Source organism: Fukomys damarensis, unplaced genomic scaffold (genome assembly GCF_012274545.1).
Source record: "Fukomys damarensis isolate Sample0158 unplaced genomic scaffold, DMR_v1.0_HiC HiC_scaffold_14, whole genome shotgun sequence".
NCBI lineage: Eukaryota > Metazoa > Chordata > Mammalia > Rodentia > Bathyergidae > Fukomys > Fukomys damarensis.
The window spans coordinates 31,495,257-31,509,395 of record NW_022900926.1 but is presented as its reverse complement, the minus strand read 5'-3'; the positions used below and the strand labels follow the sequence as shown (position 1 = coordinate 31,509,395).

The following is a 14,139-nucleotide window of genomic DNA, read 5'->3' as shown; positions in this document are numbered from 1 at the left end:
CTGAACTGTCTATGAGGGAAAACTGAAGGATCCCTGAGGGAAGCCAAAAAGTCTGTGCTGCAAAGCAGGAAATGACATCTGGGGCTCCTCCAAAGCTACGGAAGCAGCTGCATTCTTCCTCATTTCCCCTTTACAAAGTCCAGGGAAGAGCCACCCTACGGTGGATCTCCCATGCCCTAGGGCGTGGAATTGCTGAGCCAATTTAACTAAGCTTCTCATAACCAAACTTCTCAAGTTGACACAATCACTCAGCCATCACAGTGACTATCAGTTTTGTGAAATGCAAAGTGCTGGGGTTCTTTGGAAAGAGCAAATAGGAGTGAAATTGCACACTTCTGTCTTCTTAAGTACCATACCTGGGTGACACAGAAGGCGTGCATTGGGGAGTAGTACCTTCAATAACTGGAAAAAAATTAGGAAGGACCAGAAACCTTTTTCAGGTAACTAATCATGGCTTTCTTTTCTGGAAGCATGCCATTTGTCATGCATAATCTTGCAGGCTCCCACTAAAGGCTGCATTCATCTTAAATAAGTATAATCTGTTCTTATATAATTGTTGATTCTTCATGTGCTTATTAATGAGATTTTCTTTTGGTCAGCTTACATTCCAAAGTTTAGGTATTCTTTACCTCTGTTTAGTCTCCAAAGCAGCAAGCCTTTTAGATGATTTGGTTTTGCCATTGATTCCTAGTCATGAAATTTATCTCTTGTTGGTTTCTAAGATGCTATTGACAGAATCCACAGAAATTTTGCAAAGTGGGCTGAGTGAACAGTCCAACAATTAACCTCTCTGTCCCAACCATACCCACAATGGTTGTGTCAACGTCAGTGGCTGAATGAATGTCCTGTTTGCCCAGCCATGCTCAGCTGGCCACTGACATTCAGTCTCTGGATGGAAGCCTCACATGTTCAGCAAGTTGTTATGAGAGTTTGGAAGATGAGAAACACGTCCTTTTCAGGTTTTACTTGACTATCTCATATATGACATTGCATTAACAGATTGTGCTCTCTCTTAAAAGTAAATAAAATATAATTTTAATATCAAAATCATTTTATAATTTGCTAAATTAGTGATACTTTTATTTGAACATTTGCCATTTACCTTTAATCTTCCAATCTTGATAAATTTTCACAAACATTCCTTATGTAGACATATTACTAATTTTCCCTAATAGCTTATAAAATGAGTCAGTGAAAATGAGTCATTAAGGCCAACTCCTATACCTGCTATTAAATAGCAATTATTTTGCTAGTTTTACACCGTGGCTTTTTTTCCAGATCTTTTTGTCTTGTATATAACAAGAATTTTCAATCAATTATAGTACTTTGCTCTTTGATATTATGAGAGCATTCCAAGAAAAGTGGAAGATGGGAAAAGTTCTTCCTTATTTTTAATTCAGTATATATGAAATTCTCGTTTAGTCTTCTATGTTTTAGACTCAAGAGGATATTTATAATGAATCAAACTATGTCACAGTCTTCTAGAAGGTTGTAGCAAGACGACCTCCCAACACAATTTGATCATCTGGAAAATCACTGACTTCTAGCTTTATCCCATACCCCTAATGTGGGGCTATGACCATAAAAGTTTAAGGAGAACCCAGTTCCAGTGTTATCATTTTGTGATTCAAAAATTTTCTTATGCATTTAAAATATTATTTTAAAGTTACCTATACACTTTCTAGGTTTCCAGTTGAAATGAAAATATTTAAGAACCCTACCATAAATATGTTCAGCCTATAAACTTTAGATGTAACATTTACGATCAGGTAGTTGGAAGGAAATTTATCATCTGCATAATATTTAACATTTTTACCATTAAAAAGAAACAAGTAGTAATGATAGCTAACATTTGTTTATTGATTACCTCTTTGTTTCAGGAAATATGACAGAAATATATACAGTTTAGACCATAATATACTGCAGATCACATTTCTAATTTTGCAGATGAAGAACTGAATCCCAGAGCAATATATATATTCAATCAAAAGATACCCACAGAGGAAACAATACTAGCATGCATGAGAGTCTCATTAATTCACCCAAAGCCATGGACTAGGAAGTAGCACATCTGGGTCCAATAATCCCCATGGTCCCTTTCACTGCACATTGCATTTTTATCGTATCTTATTCTATGATGGAAAAGTAAAAAATACTATTGAGAAATGTGGAACTCTATGAAGGTAGCCAAAATATATTTTTATCATTATATAAATATGAAATATAATTTGATTTTCCTGGAATGTACTTATTATGCTTTGTTTAGAATTGTGTGTATAAATCGGAGTCCAATCAGTGATACCTTAGAATAAACCAATTGTCTTCTGGTCTACCACCGGTCTTGCCATCATATAGATATAGAATGAATATATCATTTCAGTTATGGTATCAGTATGTCCTTGTATCCAAGTAGGAGTACCAAGTCCTCTGCCGTGTTAATTTTTTTTCTTTGTTTTTGTACCACATCGAACTCAGGTCCTTGCTCTTGTGAGGCAGTCGCCGGAACCACTGAGCTAAATCCCCGGCCCTGTCTTGTTAAATATTTACAAGCTTTGCTTTTAACTTGGTGTATATGGTGTTGTAATTTTCAGTGTTTTGTTTTGTTTTTTGGCTTTTTGTTGTGCTCCCATTTCTGCTTTCACATTTCTGGTGTGAAATGCTCAGAACAAGGGACCTTACTATCTTGAGCAATTAATATAATTTAAGCTGGATTTGTACCACCTGATTTATGACAGCAACCCTAGGAAACTAATATAGGTGCTCTTTATCTTGCTGAGGAAATGTTGCTGTTGTCTTGATGTAATTCTTGGGAAGTCAGCGTTATCCACATGTTCTAGTACCAATCCAGGAGTTGTGTTGCGCTAGCAAGAAACAGAATAGTTCTTGCTTCTGAGAAAATCAGCCTTATTAGAATATCTCTTTTATTTATTTATTTATTTATTTATTTATTTATTTATTTATTTATTTGGTACTGGGGATTGAACTTGGGTCCTTGCGCTTGCAAGGCAGGCCACCGAACCGCTGAGCTAAATCCCCGGCCCTAGAATATCTCTTTTAGCCATTCTAGTACTCATTTTGTTTTTAGCAGTATTATGTAATGGCCTAGAAAGATCTACTGGGCTTATAAAAGGATCTCCTAGGAGGTAAAAGAAAGTAGTTTCTGGTTTTCTGATCTTTTTTTGACCTCTCTCTAGAACAGTGTATATATAAACTATTATTTCAACTGTGAAATTTAAAAAGTGGAAATCATCCTCCTTTCTTTTTTATCCTATCTGTTGATGAAATTTGTGTAGGATAATGAAACAATTGCAGAAGATGGAGAACTATTGGAAGACCAAAAGTGGGGGAACAATCTTTTCTAAATAAATCTCCCCTATGGACTTGTGAGACCCTAGACTTGCTGGCCCTTTTGGTACGGAGCCTGTAGCTGTTCCTCTGGCTTCTCAGTTGAAGCATAGCTGTGCTATTTGATATTCAGCCTTTCAGAAAACTCTTGGGATTTTGCCTTATAAATCTCACCTTTCAACAGGAATTTAAGAAAACCACTGGGAAAATCAGTCTCACTTTTGCTCCTAATGTATTCTAGAGCTAGATGTTCCTGAATTAATGGAAATAACAAGTGTTTCTTTAACTTTTAATTTAGGTGTGTATGTGTGTGTGTGTGTGTGTGTGTGTGTGTGTTTGTGTGTGTGTGTGTGAAAACCATGAGATCATCAATTTGAGGGGCTTGGTCCAGACAGAAGTGGGAGGAAATCACCCGTTGTTCATTTGTTTCAGGGACTTGCTTTGAAAAGAAGATTGTCTACTTCTCTCTTAAGGTCTTTGTGTTGATGACATTTGTAGTGTTTACCAGGAGCATACAGTTTGGAAAACTCAGAATGAGGACAATAGTATTTGAAATGCTCTGTAGGTCTGATTATAGATAGAAGGGGGAAAATGTATGTTCCAAAGGACAAGTGCTTGTTGACTTTTCAAATGTAGCCCATCTGTGCTCTTTGTCAGGTAACTCAGAATTGCTCCACAGTGGCTGGCCGTCCTGTCCATTTGACAAGCACTTAAAAGGACAGTCTTAAGTACTTTATAGTTTATTAATTTTTTCCTCCTTTAGTTTGCAATCTACTCTCAGAAACTGGAAAATAATTTCTTTTCCCTTTCCCCCATTTTTCATTTAAGCTAAAATTGATTTCTTTCTAAGCTTGTAAGGAAAAAAAATTAAGCTGTAGTTAATACAACTGCCTTTGCTGAATAAAAATAAAAAACTGGTTTACCTTCAAGCTGTGCTGTATCAGAGTAAAGAGCTGTTCTGTTCCTCCCAGGAGGATTTTGATGTGAAAAAGTACAAAATCTCATAGTATCTATATAGGATAATTGTAGCTGATACAAATAGTAATAGAATTGGGGGATGGTTTTCAGTGTGTTTGGAAAATTGGTAAGCTAGGAGATACTCTTAAATTCATCAGCTTCTCCTGTACTCTTCTCAAATGCTTATTGTCATGACAACCATCTCTTCATAAACCAAGGTTCTGAGTGTAATACAGATGGGGTTGGTAACAAGGTAGATTTGCCATCTGCTTTGTTTTCTCTAAGGGACATTATTATTATTTTTTGATTCCTGAAGTATGATCCCCAAATCTACAAGACCTGATTTATTTTCTTTTGTGGAGGCAAATATAGCTGTGATGTTAATTCTTTTCTCCTACCATATGACTTTCTTACCTGTCACCACATACTGACTTATTTTTAAGTGGAGAAAAACAGAATAATCTTGGGTATAAATAAATGTACATTTTAATGATTTAATCATTTATCTACTTTTCAGAGTGTGAGGTATCCTGTAACTCAGTAGTACAGCCAAAAATAAAGTCCAGAAAAAAATATGAGCCGGATAATAATTGTCTTAGGAAACAGGTTCAGTTGTAATTGCTCTTGAACACTGCATCAGTGTTTCCTTCTGGCAAGGGTGCATACAGTCTGCAATCAGCTCTTGGCTCTTAGTAGCCAACAAAAGGAACATATTAATTATTTAGAAGAGGAAAACTAGTTCCTGCTACTAGATTTGGAATTAGCCTCATACATTAATGCCTCTGTGAGAGATGCAGCCCAGTACCCTCATCTTCCTTTCTGCCAAAGGTGCAATGACATTTTCTCATATCAACTTATCATACACGCTGAAAACATAATTTCTTAAACATATCTCATATTTTATAAATTCATATATGTTATGATCAGAATTGAGATGTATTCACTCTTTGCAAAAGAAGAAAATGAATATATAGCCATTACAATGTACGTGGTAAACTAAACTGATCAAGGTTAAGGGAAATGTTTCATGAAGTTCATATTTAAAGTCCAGAATATCTCCACTTTCTGTATTGTAATTATTTTTTATATGTTACAATTTATAGTTCAAAACATTAAAGCCTTGAGGGGCTTTCATAATGTTTCAGTTCAAGACTGTGGCATAGCACAAAAGGACGAAAGATTACTCAGAGTCAATGTCCAATCCATACTCCAACAGGGCCTGGAGGAGCTGCCACTAACTGAGACCTCCCAGTGTGAGAAAGGCTCAAACGAAAGCCCCTAACTAAAGCCTGTGCCACTTTTTATTGGTAGAACCAGGAAGCAAGAATCAAAGAACAAAAGAAAGGCATCTGGGCAGGAATTCATGTAGGGATGGGGGAAGGACAGGGGAAGCTCAGGGTGGTCTGTCAAATGACTAAAAGTTGGGACCAATCTAAATGATAAATCAGAGTAAGAGAGGACAAAGGCCAGAGCATTCATTCTTTAAGGCAGTGTATTTTGATCCTACTTGGACTTGTGGCCCTTGGAGGCTCTCTTTTAATCTCTAACCATGCTTTCTGGCAGGTTTTGGGCATGTGGTTCCAAAGGTCCCTTATCGCTATACCTCTGGCCAATGTTGTCACATCATAAGATAGCTTTATTTTCCTTTCTAAACAGAGAAATTACATAATTACTATTCTCTAGTAGAGGTAATTTATTTCAGGATACTGTTTTTATGTTCTATCTGTTGATGTGTAAACATCATCTCAAACTGGTAGATGAGTAAGAGGTAACCATGGTATAGCGCACACACACATCCATACACACAAAGAAAGAGAAACACATGATGATTAAAAAGTAAACATGGGATAATTCCAGCAGGGAAAAACTGCTAGAAAATTTTGATGTGGAGTATGAATGTATTTCTGAGATGAAGTCTAACAATTTTTCAAAGGAGCAATAAAAGGAATGTGATTCCTTGAATGTAGTCTAGAATGAAGTTTCAACCTGAGCAGTAGTTGAGCAAACTTGAACCAAGTGTTGTTTTTGTTTTCCCTTCTCAACAAATAACTTGACTGAAGGTGGTGACATACACCTGTCACCTCAGCACTCTGGGAGGCTGAGGTAGCAGGATGACTAACTCAAGTGTAGCCTGGACAACTTAGCCAAAATAAAATAAACTGACCCAAAATAAAAACATTTCAAGGGCCAGGGATTTAGCTCAGTGGTTCGGTGGCTGCGCAAGGACCGGAGTTCAATCCCCGGTGCCAAAAAAAAAAAAAAAAACATTTCAAAAGGGCTGAGGATATAGCTCAGTGCACAGGCCCTGGGTACAGCCCTCACAACAAACAAACCCAGCAACCTACAATGGTTTTCCTAAACCCTTTGAAAAGAAAGTCTATCTTGTAAATTTACTTTATACTTCATGTATACATTCACACATACATTCATGAATGAGGTGCAAGAACATCTCAGACCTTTTGTTGATGTTTACCCTTTATACAAAGAAAGGAAGGAAGAATAAGTGGAATTACTTGGAGTACTAGCTTTGTATTTTAGATGTGCCATAGAACCATCATTTTGAATCCATGTATATAAAAATAATCCTCAGGGTAAAGTGTGTTAAGTTTTGCCCCATTGGCCTGGAGACATTAGTAATGTGGTATAAAAGTATTCATTATGGTATATAAAAGGATGCATGCTTTCATGGTCAAACCACAGTCAAGGTTGAGGAGTTTGTCGATATATACATACATACATACATACATATATATATATATAATATTCATTCATATATGTATATTATATTCATTAATATATGTATATGTATATATATGTATATATACATATATATACATATATATATATATATTCATTATCCATGAACCTTTCAAGCAATGTTAATTTGAATATGAAGGTATTAGAGGCATACACCATTACTTTCAGAAAGCATTATATAACTTTATTTTAAAAACTTTGGGCTAAATTTCTGAGTTTTTACTGAAATTGGCTTCTAACTAGTCTAAGTGTGACATAGTTTTAAAATATCAAATTTGTCAGTTTTTTGCTTATTACTGGATTTTTGGCTTAACATCTGCCTGAAGGGTACCATTGTGTTTCTTAAGGTGAACATTCACCACAGGGACTTTGTATTCTGTCTATGCCAATGCAAGTGATGAACCAAGAACACATTGCAGAAGAATGTTGGATTCAACAAAAAGCCATCTATCACTTGTATTGGGGATGCAGGAGACAGTTATATTTTGGAGATGCTCTACATCTTGAAATGCTTTGGGTGTAGTAAACCGTAAAATGGGCTCTTTTTTTTTCTCATTTTTTCACATATGCATCTTAGGCAAATTATAATTCATATGCTTTTGTTTCTTCCACTTTTAAATCATAAAAAATGTTTTGTAAGAGCTGTTTGATGTCTTGGAAGTCTTTTATCCTTTTCATTAGCTTATTTTTGTACATAAATAAAAATAAAAAGAAACAAAACACAACATGACATCATGAATCAGAGCAACACAAAATGCTCTGATTTTGAGTTTGAGATTCAAAATCTAAAATACTTTAAAACAAAACATCTCTTGGAGTTTTTGCAAGAGTAGTGTTGTCTTCTATTGGACAGAAGTTGTATTCTGGTGGGATGAGAAGGGAAGAGAATAATAACTCCGGGATATCTGCTAACCCTTTCATTTTTACAATGACTGAGTGGTAGATCTGAGATATTAAACAATGGGTTACAGGTAACAGGCGCACCCTAACTCTAACTTGATTTTTCAGTAGTTTCGTTAGTCCACTTTCTTCACTGTGTTGGGAGTGGGGATGCCTGAGTGTGTACCCTCCAGATAAACAAAATGCTATTTTGGGATATGACTTGGTAACACCTTAGTCATCACGCCCAAGGATGATATCTATTATTGCCCCAAGAAAGAATGAGTCTGTGTTATGGCTTTAATATGAAGAATTCCCCATACACTTATTGAGGGTTTGATCTCCAATGAGCCAGTGTTCAGGAGTAGGACTGAGAGAGATGATTGGGTCACTTTGGCACTGACCTCTCAATAAGTTAACCCATTTATGAATGCATGGGTGAATGAGCTATTAGAATATGGGGACCAGCCAGAAAAAGTAGGTCACTGACTGTGCCTTTGAAAAGAATATTTCCTCCCTCTCTCCCTCCCTCCCTCCCTCTCTCTCTCTCTCCCCCCTCTCTCCCCTCCCTCTCCCTCTCTCTCTCTCTGGCTCATTCTCTCTCTGTTTCCATAAGAGCAGCTTTACTTTGCTACACACTTTCTGCCATGATGTTCAGCTTTGCCCAGGGACTACAGAAATGGGATCAAAATTACCATGGATGAGACCACTGAAACTATGAGCCAAAATAAATTTCCTTTTAAATTTACTCATTTCAAGTATTTTGTGACAGTGATGGAGAGTTAACACATACAGCCAGCCTGCTATTTTCAATATATATATATCCATATTTCCTGTATTATAACAAAGGAAAACCAGAACACACAGTAATGATAATGTGCTGCAGGATTTTCATTATGATTCATAGTATTCCTAACCAAGTGATTATTTATTCTGTAAATTATTTTGGTGATGCATACTGCCTTTATTTTTAATGGTAGTACATATTTGAGTAAATATGTTTTTTGTTTTCAGTCATGACATTATTTAGATGGTGTGTTAGTGAGCTTTCTGTCACTGAAACAAAATACGTTAAAAAAAAGAAAGAGAGAAAAGGCTTATTATGGTTCAGTTTCAGAGGGTGCAACCCATAGTTGGCTGGCTATATTGTTTTGGACCTGTGGTAAGGTAGAGCATCACGGTGGATGACAGTCACAGAGGAAAACCATTCACCTCATAGAGTTAAGAAGCAGAGAGCAAGGGAAAGAGCTGGTGAGGAAGGGGTCAGGGATGAGATGTAGCCCTCTAGGTCATGTCCCCATGACTCATCCCCCTCAACTAGACTCCTTCCCAAGTCTTCATCATCTCTCTATAATGTCATCAGTGTATAAATCTATCAGGGGATTAATCCACTGATGAAGTTAGAGTCCCCGTGATCTAGGCAGCTTCCAAAGGCCCCACCCCTGAACATATAAATTTTGGTGGGGCATGTCTTAGGTCCAAACCATAATAAATGGATTAAACTGCTTTCTTGAAAACGAATTTTTCAGTGAATGTACTGTTTCTGGAGACATCATGAAGTGTTATAAAATGGTAACCAGTTTTGATGGGCCTCTATAATGGGGCTGTGTGCGAGAAGGAGTTCAAGAATAATTGTAGAGTGAAGTCATATTCAGCTATACCACGGTGTCTGTGGTCCGTGGTATGGCATTCAGTTACTATTTTTTGAGGAAAAAAAATTACAAAGTGGAGAATGTGAAAGAGTTGTTGACATTTGAACAGCAATCTAGATTCTTCTATTATCTCTTTTATCATCTTTCTCCTAGAAATCCGGTTTTATTCAGGTTACAGCTGCCGTGTGCTACAATCTCATAAGAACCTTCCATCATTTCTTAGTTTTTACTTTTCTCCTATGCTGAGACTTTGACACTGAAGAAAAACGATAAGAATATCCAACTCCTCTTACATTAAGTAATAAAAGTAACACACAAAAATGCAACAAACAATTTTATAACATATTTTGGAGAGGACTTATCAGATGAATGAGGACATGATTAATTTGCTTGAAGGTCAGAAAATCAATAGTTTTTCCAGTAGATTTACTAGGGCAACCTAATCACTTGGCTTCTAGGTTTTATAGCACTTCCCCAGAAAGTGTTGCTTTTTTTTTTTTTTTGCTAGGTTTCCATTCAGCTTTATATTTCCATAGATTATATCTCATGCAAATGAATAATATAATTGTTATATAATAATAAATATAAATATATAAGAATGTATTGCTATATAATTGCCATATATATAATAAATAATACAATTGCTTCTTGTTTTGCCTATCACTACTGAAGAGCCACATGATTTATCTTTTACTTCAGGGCAACAAGAAACTTTATAAGCATTCAGATTACATTAGTCATTTTGTCTAAGGGTCATCTCTGCATACCTTTCAACATCATTTCTAAAAATTTGGTGATATCCAGTAAGGGAGGATAAGGCCTTAAAACTCTTTTTTTGTGCCAAGGCAATTAAGCAATTTGTACAGAAATCCCTAGCAGAGCAGAGGGCTCAGGATCTTGTGAAGTCCAAAGAAGAGAGGTTGACATGCTATTGGCTCCTTTTACTGCCAAAACTACATAAAAATAAATTGGAGGAAAGACAGTTACTAAATAGTAGACAGTAGAAGGCAGGCATGCCTTTACATGATGATGATACTGGAGATAATGAACTAGTTGCATGTCGTAGGGGGCAGTGTCTTTCTCTTGGACAGAACTCTCTCAAATCATTGGCTGGATCACTGCTCATACAGAGGTGGAGAGTAAGTCTTGGGACCTTTTTGTTTTCAGTATATTTCATGCCTCACAACTTTATTACTAGGACTATGAATGTGGATGAGGGATATGTTTGCTTTGTAAACATTTGTAGTTTATAAAATGCAATTACTAACATCTGGTTTAGCTTTATCTCCATAAGCTACTCTTACTGCTTTGTAGGCACACATTCAGTCACTGTGGTGTGGACTCCTTGGGCCCATAGCTGAGTTATCATTGTGGTCAAGGAGTGAGTCTCCTCTCCAGGGTCACCAGTGGCAATATGTGTCACTGAATCATCACTTATACAACTGCTAAACGAACATCTTCCTACTGAACATGTTAAACTCTTCAAAATAATGACATTTAAAATTGGAATGTCTAAATTATAGCAGATCCATTTACAACTGCATGTCAGAACAGTCTTCATTCCTTATTTATAAGGAAAATAAAACAATTGAAACTTGATGTCTACAGATAGTTGACCTAGTATTGTTCTATCTGGGATTTATTACATTATTTTTTCTCCATTGGTCACAAAATGAAAGTATTCACTGATTACACCAAAAGGGTATTTAGCTCCTGTGTGCTTAAAATAATATTGAGACCTGTTCATTGGAATAAAGGAGACACTCCATCGGATAACTTCCTTTCATTGGCCTTATATTCATTGGGAAGGTCTCCTGGCCTCATCACAGGAACTTGTGGATGACACTGCACAACACACATAATAACCCTGTCTGCAGGCAGTGTGTACTGTTAGCACGACAATTAAATAGGTCTTTTTGAGAGATCTACAACATTTCAACAGAAAGATGGAGCCATCCTGCTGGTCTCCAACTGCAAGTTCTTACTAACAGACGTCCCTCAGATTTCATAATTATTGTGCTTATATGGTACAAATGTTTGGGGTGGGGGTGCTTCTTTGGCTTCCAAAAGATCACAGAAACCATCCCAAAATAGCACTGAAGTTTTAAAGTAGAATTTAAAAGTATGATGGAATTTAAATGTAAAGTTTCCACCAGAAAGCACACCTTTGGCTTCCCAAAGTGGATTGGTTTTTGCCAATTGCTCCTCTGAAAACTTGGGAGACACTCTCTGATCCCATCTGGTGTAATATTTTGAGACTTAAATAATGAAGTGAATAATACAGGGTAGGTTTCATCTTTGTTACGTTTTTGTATATATAAAACAGGGAATACGAGGAGAGGAGAAAAGTATATGTTAGAATGTTAACACTTCTGAGTGAGTTTAATTTACAGGGTAATTTCCCATTACTATTATGAGGCTCTTATCCAAGAAAGGTAAAATATTAGAGAATTAAGACTTCCTTGAGGACTTTTATTTCCTTTTCCGCTCACTGGACTTGGTTTGGCCTGTTAGACAATGGGAAAGAGAAGCATGCATGGCAGATCCAGGAAGGGTCTCCTTTGGAGCAAGCCCGGTCGCCTTAACCCAAGGCATCCTCTAGGTAAACAGCTGTCCATTGCAGAAATATCAGTTCCTGCCCTCCCATGTGGCTCTCAAAACAAATCATTACCTTTTAGTCTTTCAGCTTTTCTTATGAACAAAGCCATTTGCTTTCTCACTTCTACAGATGCCTGTCCTAAGTTACATGAGTGGAATCCACTCTTTCCAGTGGAAAAACTTCTGCTTTGCTGTCGTGGACCTTGGAATGTCTTAGTGATAGAGTGAGGGGCAATAAATTTGAGATTTAAAAGAAGGATTTGGTAGAATAATTCATTCGGTGCCTCTAAAGAGTACACAGTCTAGTAGGGCTTACAGATGCATGCATAATTAATTTGAACATGGTGCGACAAAGTGATATGGTGGAAATTTGTGTAAAGATTTTCAACATTGTTAGTCATTAGAAAAATGCAAGTTACAACGTCAATGCCATTGTGATGCCTCTGCACTTCTTAGAATGTCTAAAATGAAAGACTGACTCAGGTACTGTCAAAGATGTGGAAGGACTTCTGCTCTCATGTAGTAATGATAGGTATGTTAAGTGGTACAACCATTTTAGAAACTGTCAGTTTCTTAAAGACACTGTGCTCTTAAATATTTAATCAGGATCAGTGAAATCATACATTCGTGCAAAAGCTTATTCATAAATTGCTCACATAGCTTTTTTTTTTTTTTGTATTTGCCTAAAAGCTAGGACCAATCAAAATGTCAAATGAAGAGATAAAAAAGTGGTACTTAATTATTGGCTATATCCATATAGTAGAATACCACTCCATAAGAGAAAGGATCAAGTATTCATATTTGCAACAATGTGAATAAGTCTTAAAGTAATTGTGATGAGGTAAAGGAGTCAGACAAAAAAATGTAAGAGACTATTAAATACTGAGTTTGCCATCAGTGGGAAGAGAAAAAAGAGGAAGTGTTTTCATTACTTGAAAGATAGAATTGAGAAGGTTTGATAATGAGATGCTGGCAAGAGAGGTGTGTAGACTCTGAGGTCTGTCTCTGGCTTAAGTTTCTCCCTGTGAATCATTACCTATTTGGAGATAACATTTACATGAAATCTGGTGCATAAACATGTAAGAAATGATAAGCACATTGTTTAATGCTGAACTTTGGATTACTCCATGAGCTCTAAGAAGAAATATCCATTAAGGTTTTTTAAAAAATTAAGTTTTATACTTAACTACTTAAATAAAGCAACTTTCATTTTGACTTTTTAATTAATACAAGAAGAGATTTCTACTAAAATGTAGTAATAGAGAAAACAATGAAGAAAGCAACAACAACAAAACTTGTGATTCCTAAAGCCATTGTCATGGATAAGAGGGAACAAGAAGTTGAAGATAAGGAGAGAGGGGACGGAATATGACTGGATAAAAATATAGGCAAAAAATATAGTACATTTATGTAGGAAGGAAGAGACTTTGTGGGTGTCTTGCTTACTTAATCCTCCTGTCACTGAATTGTTGGACTTGTTTAGTTGCTTGATCCAAATTCTCTAATGAAACAAATCTTAGATGAGCTGTTGTTAACTGTTTTCATCACTACCCTGAAGAGACACAGAACTTTGTGAGTGTCTGTTTTCTTAGATATAAAATAGGGATATCAGTTCTTGTTTCTTCTGGTTATTGTATTAATAAAGATGACAAGAAATGACTACAGGAAAGACTTAGCATTGCTTCTAACATATAGTAAGAGGCTCAATAAATTAATTTTGCTTTTTTCCCCTACCCCCTCCCCCCCCTCTCTCCTCCTCCTCCTCCTCTTCCTTCTCCTCCTCTTCCTCCTTCTTATCTTTTTCTTTCCTTCTTTCTCATTATTATTATTAGGCCTCCACCATGTTGCCATTCAGTCATTAGAAAAAGCTTTCGTCTTCTACCCAGTCATTAGAAAACAAGGACATATTTCATTGGTTTTTACCAGGAGTAATCATAAGTCACCTTTTCTT

General features: G+C 36.3%; 1 protein-coding gene across 1 annotated transcript in view; it reads left to right on the top strand.

The window, feature by feature from the left end:
• Nucleotides 1-14,139, top strand: part of Esr1 (estrogen receptor 1) — a 277,400-nt gene that overhangs the window by 201,456 nt on the left and 61,805 nt on the right. The window lies entirely within an intron of this gene.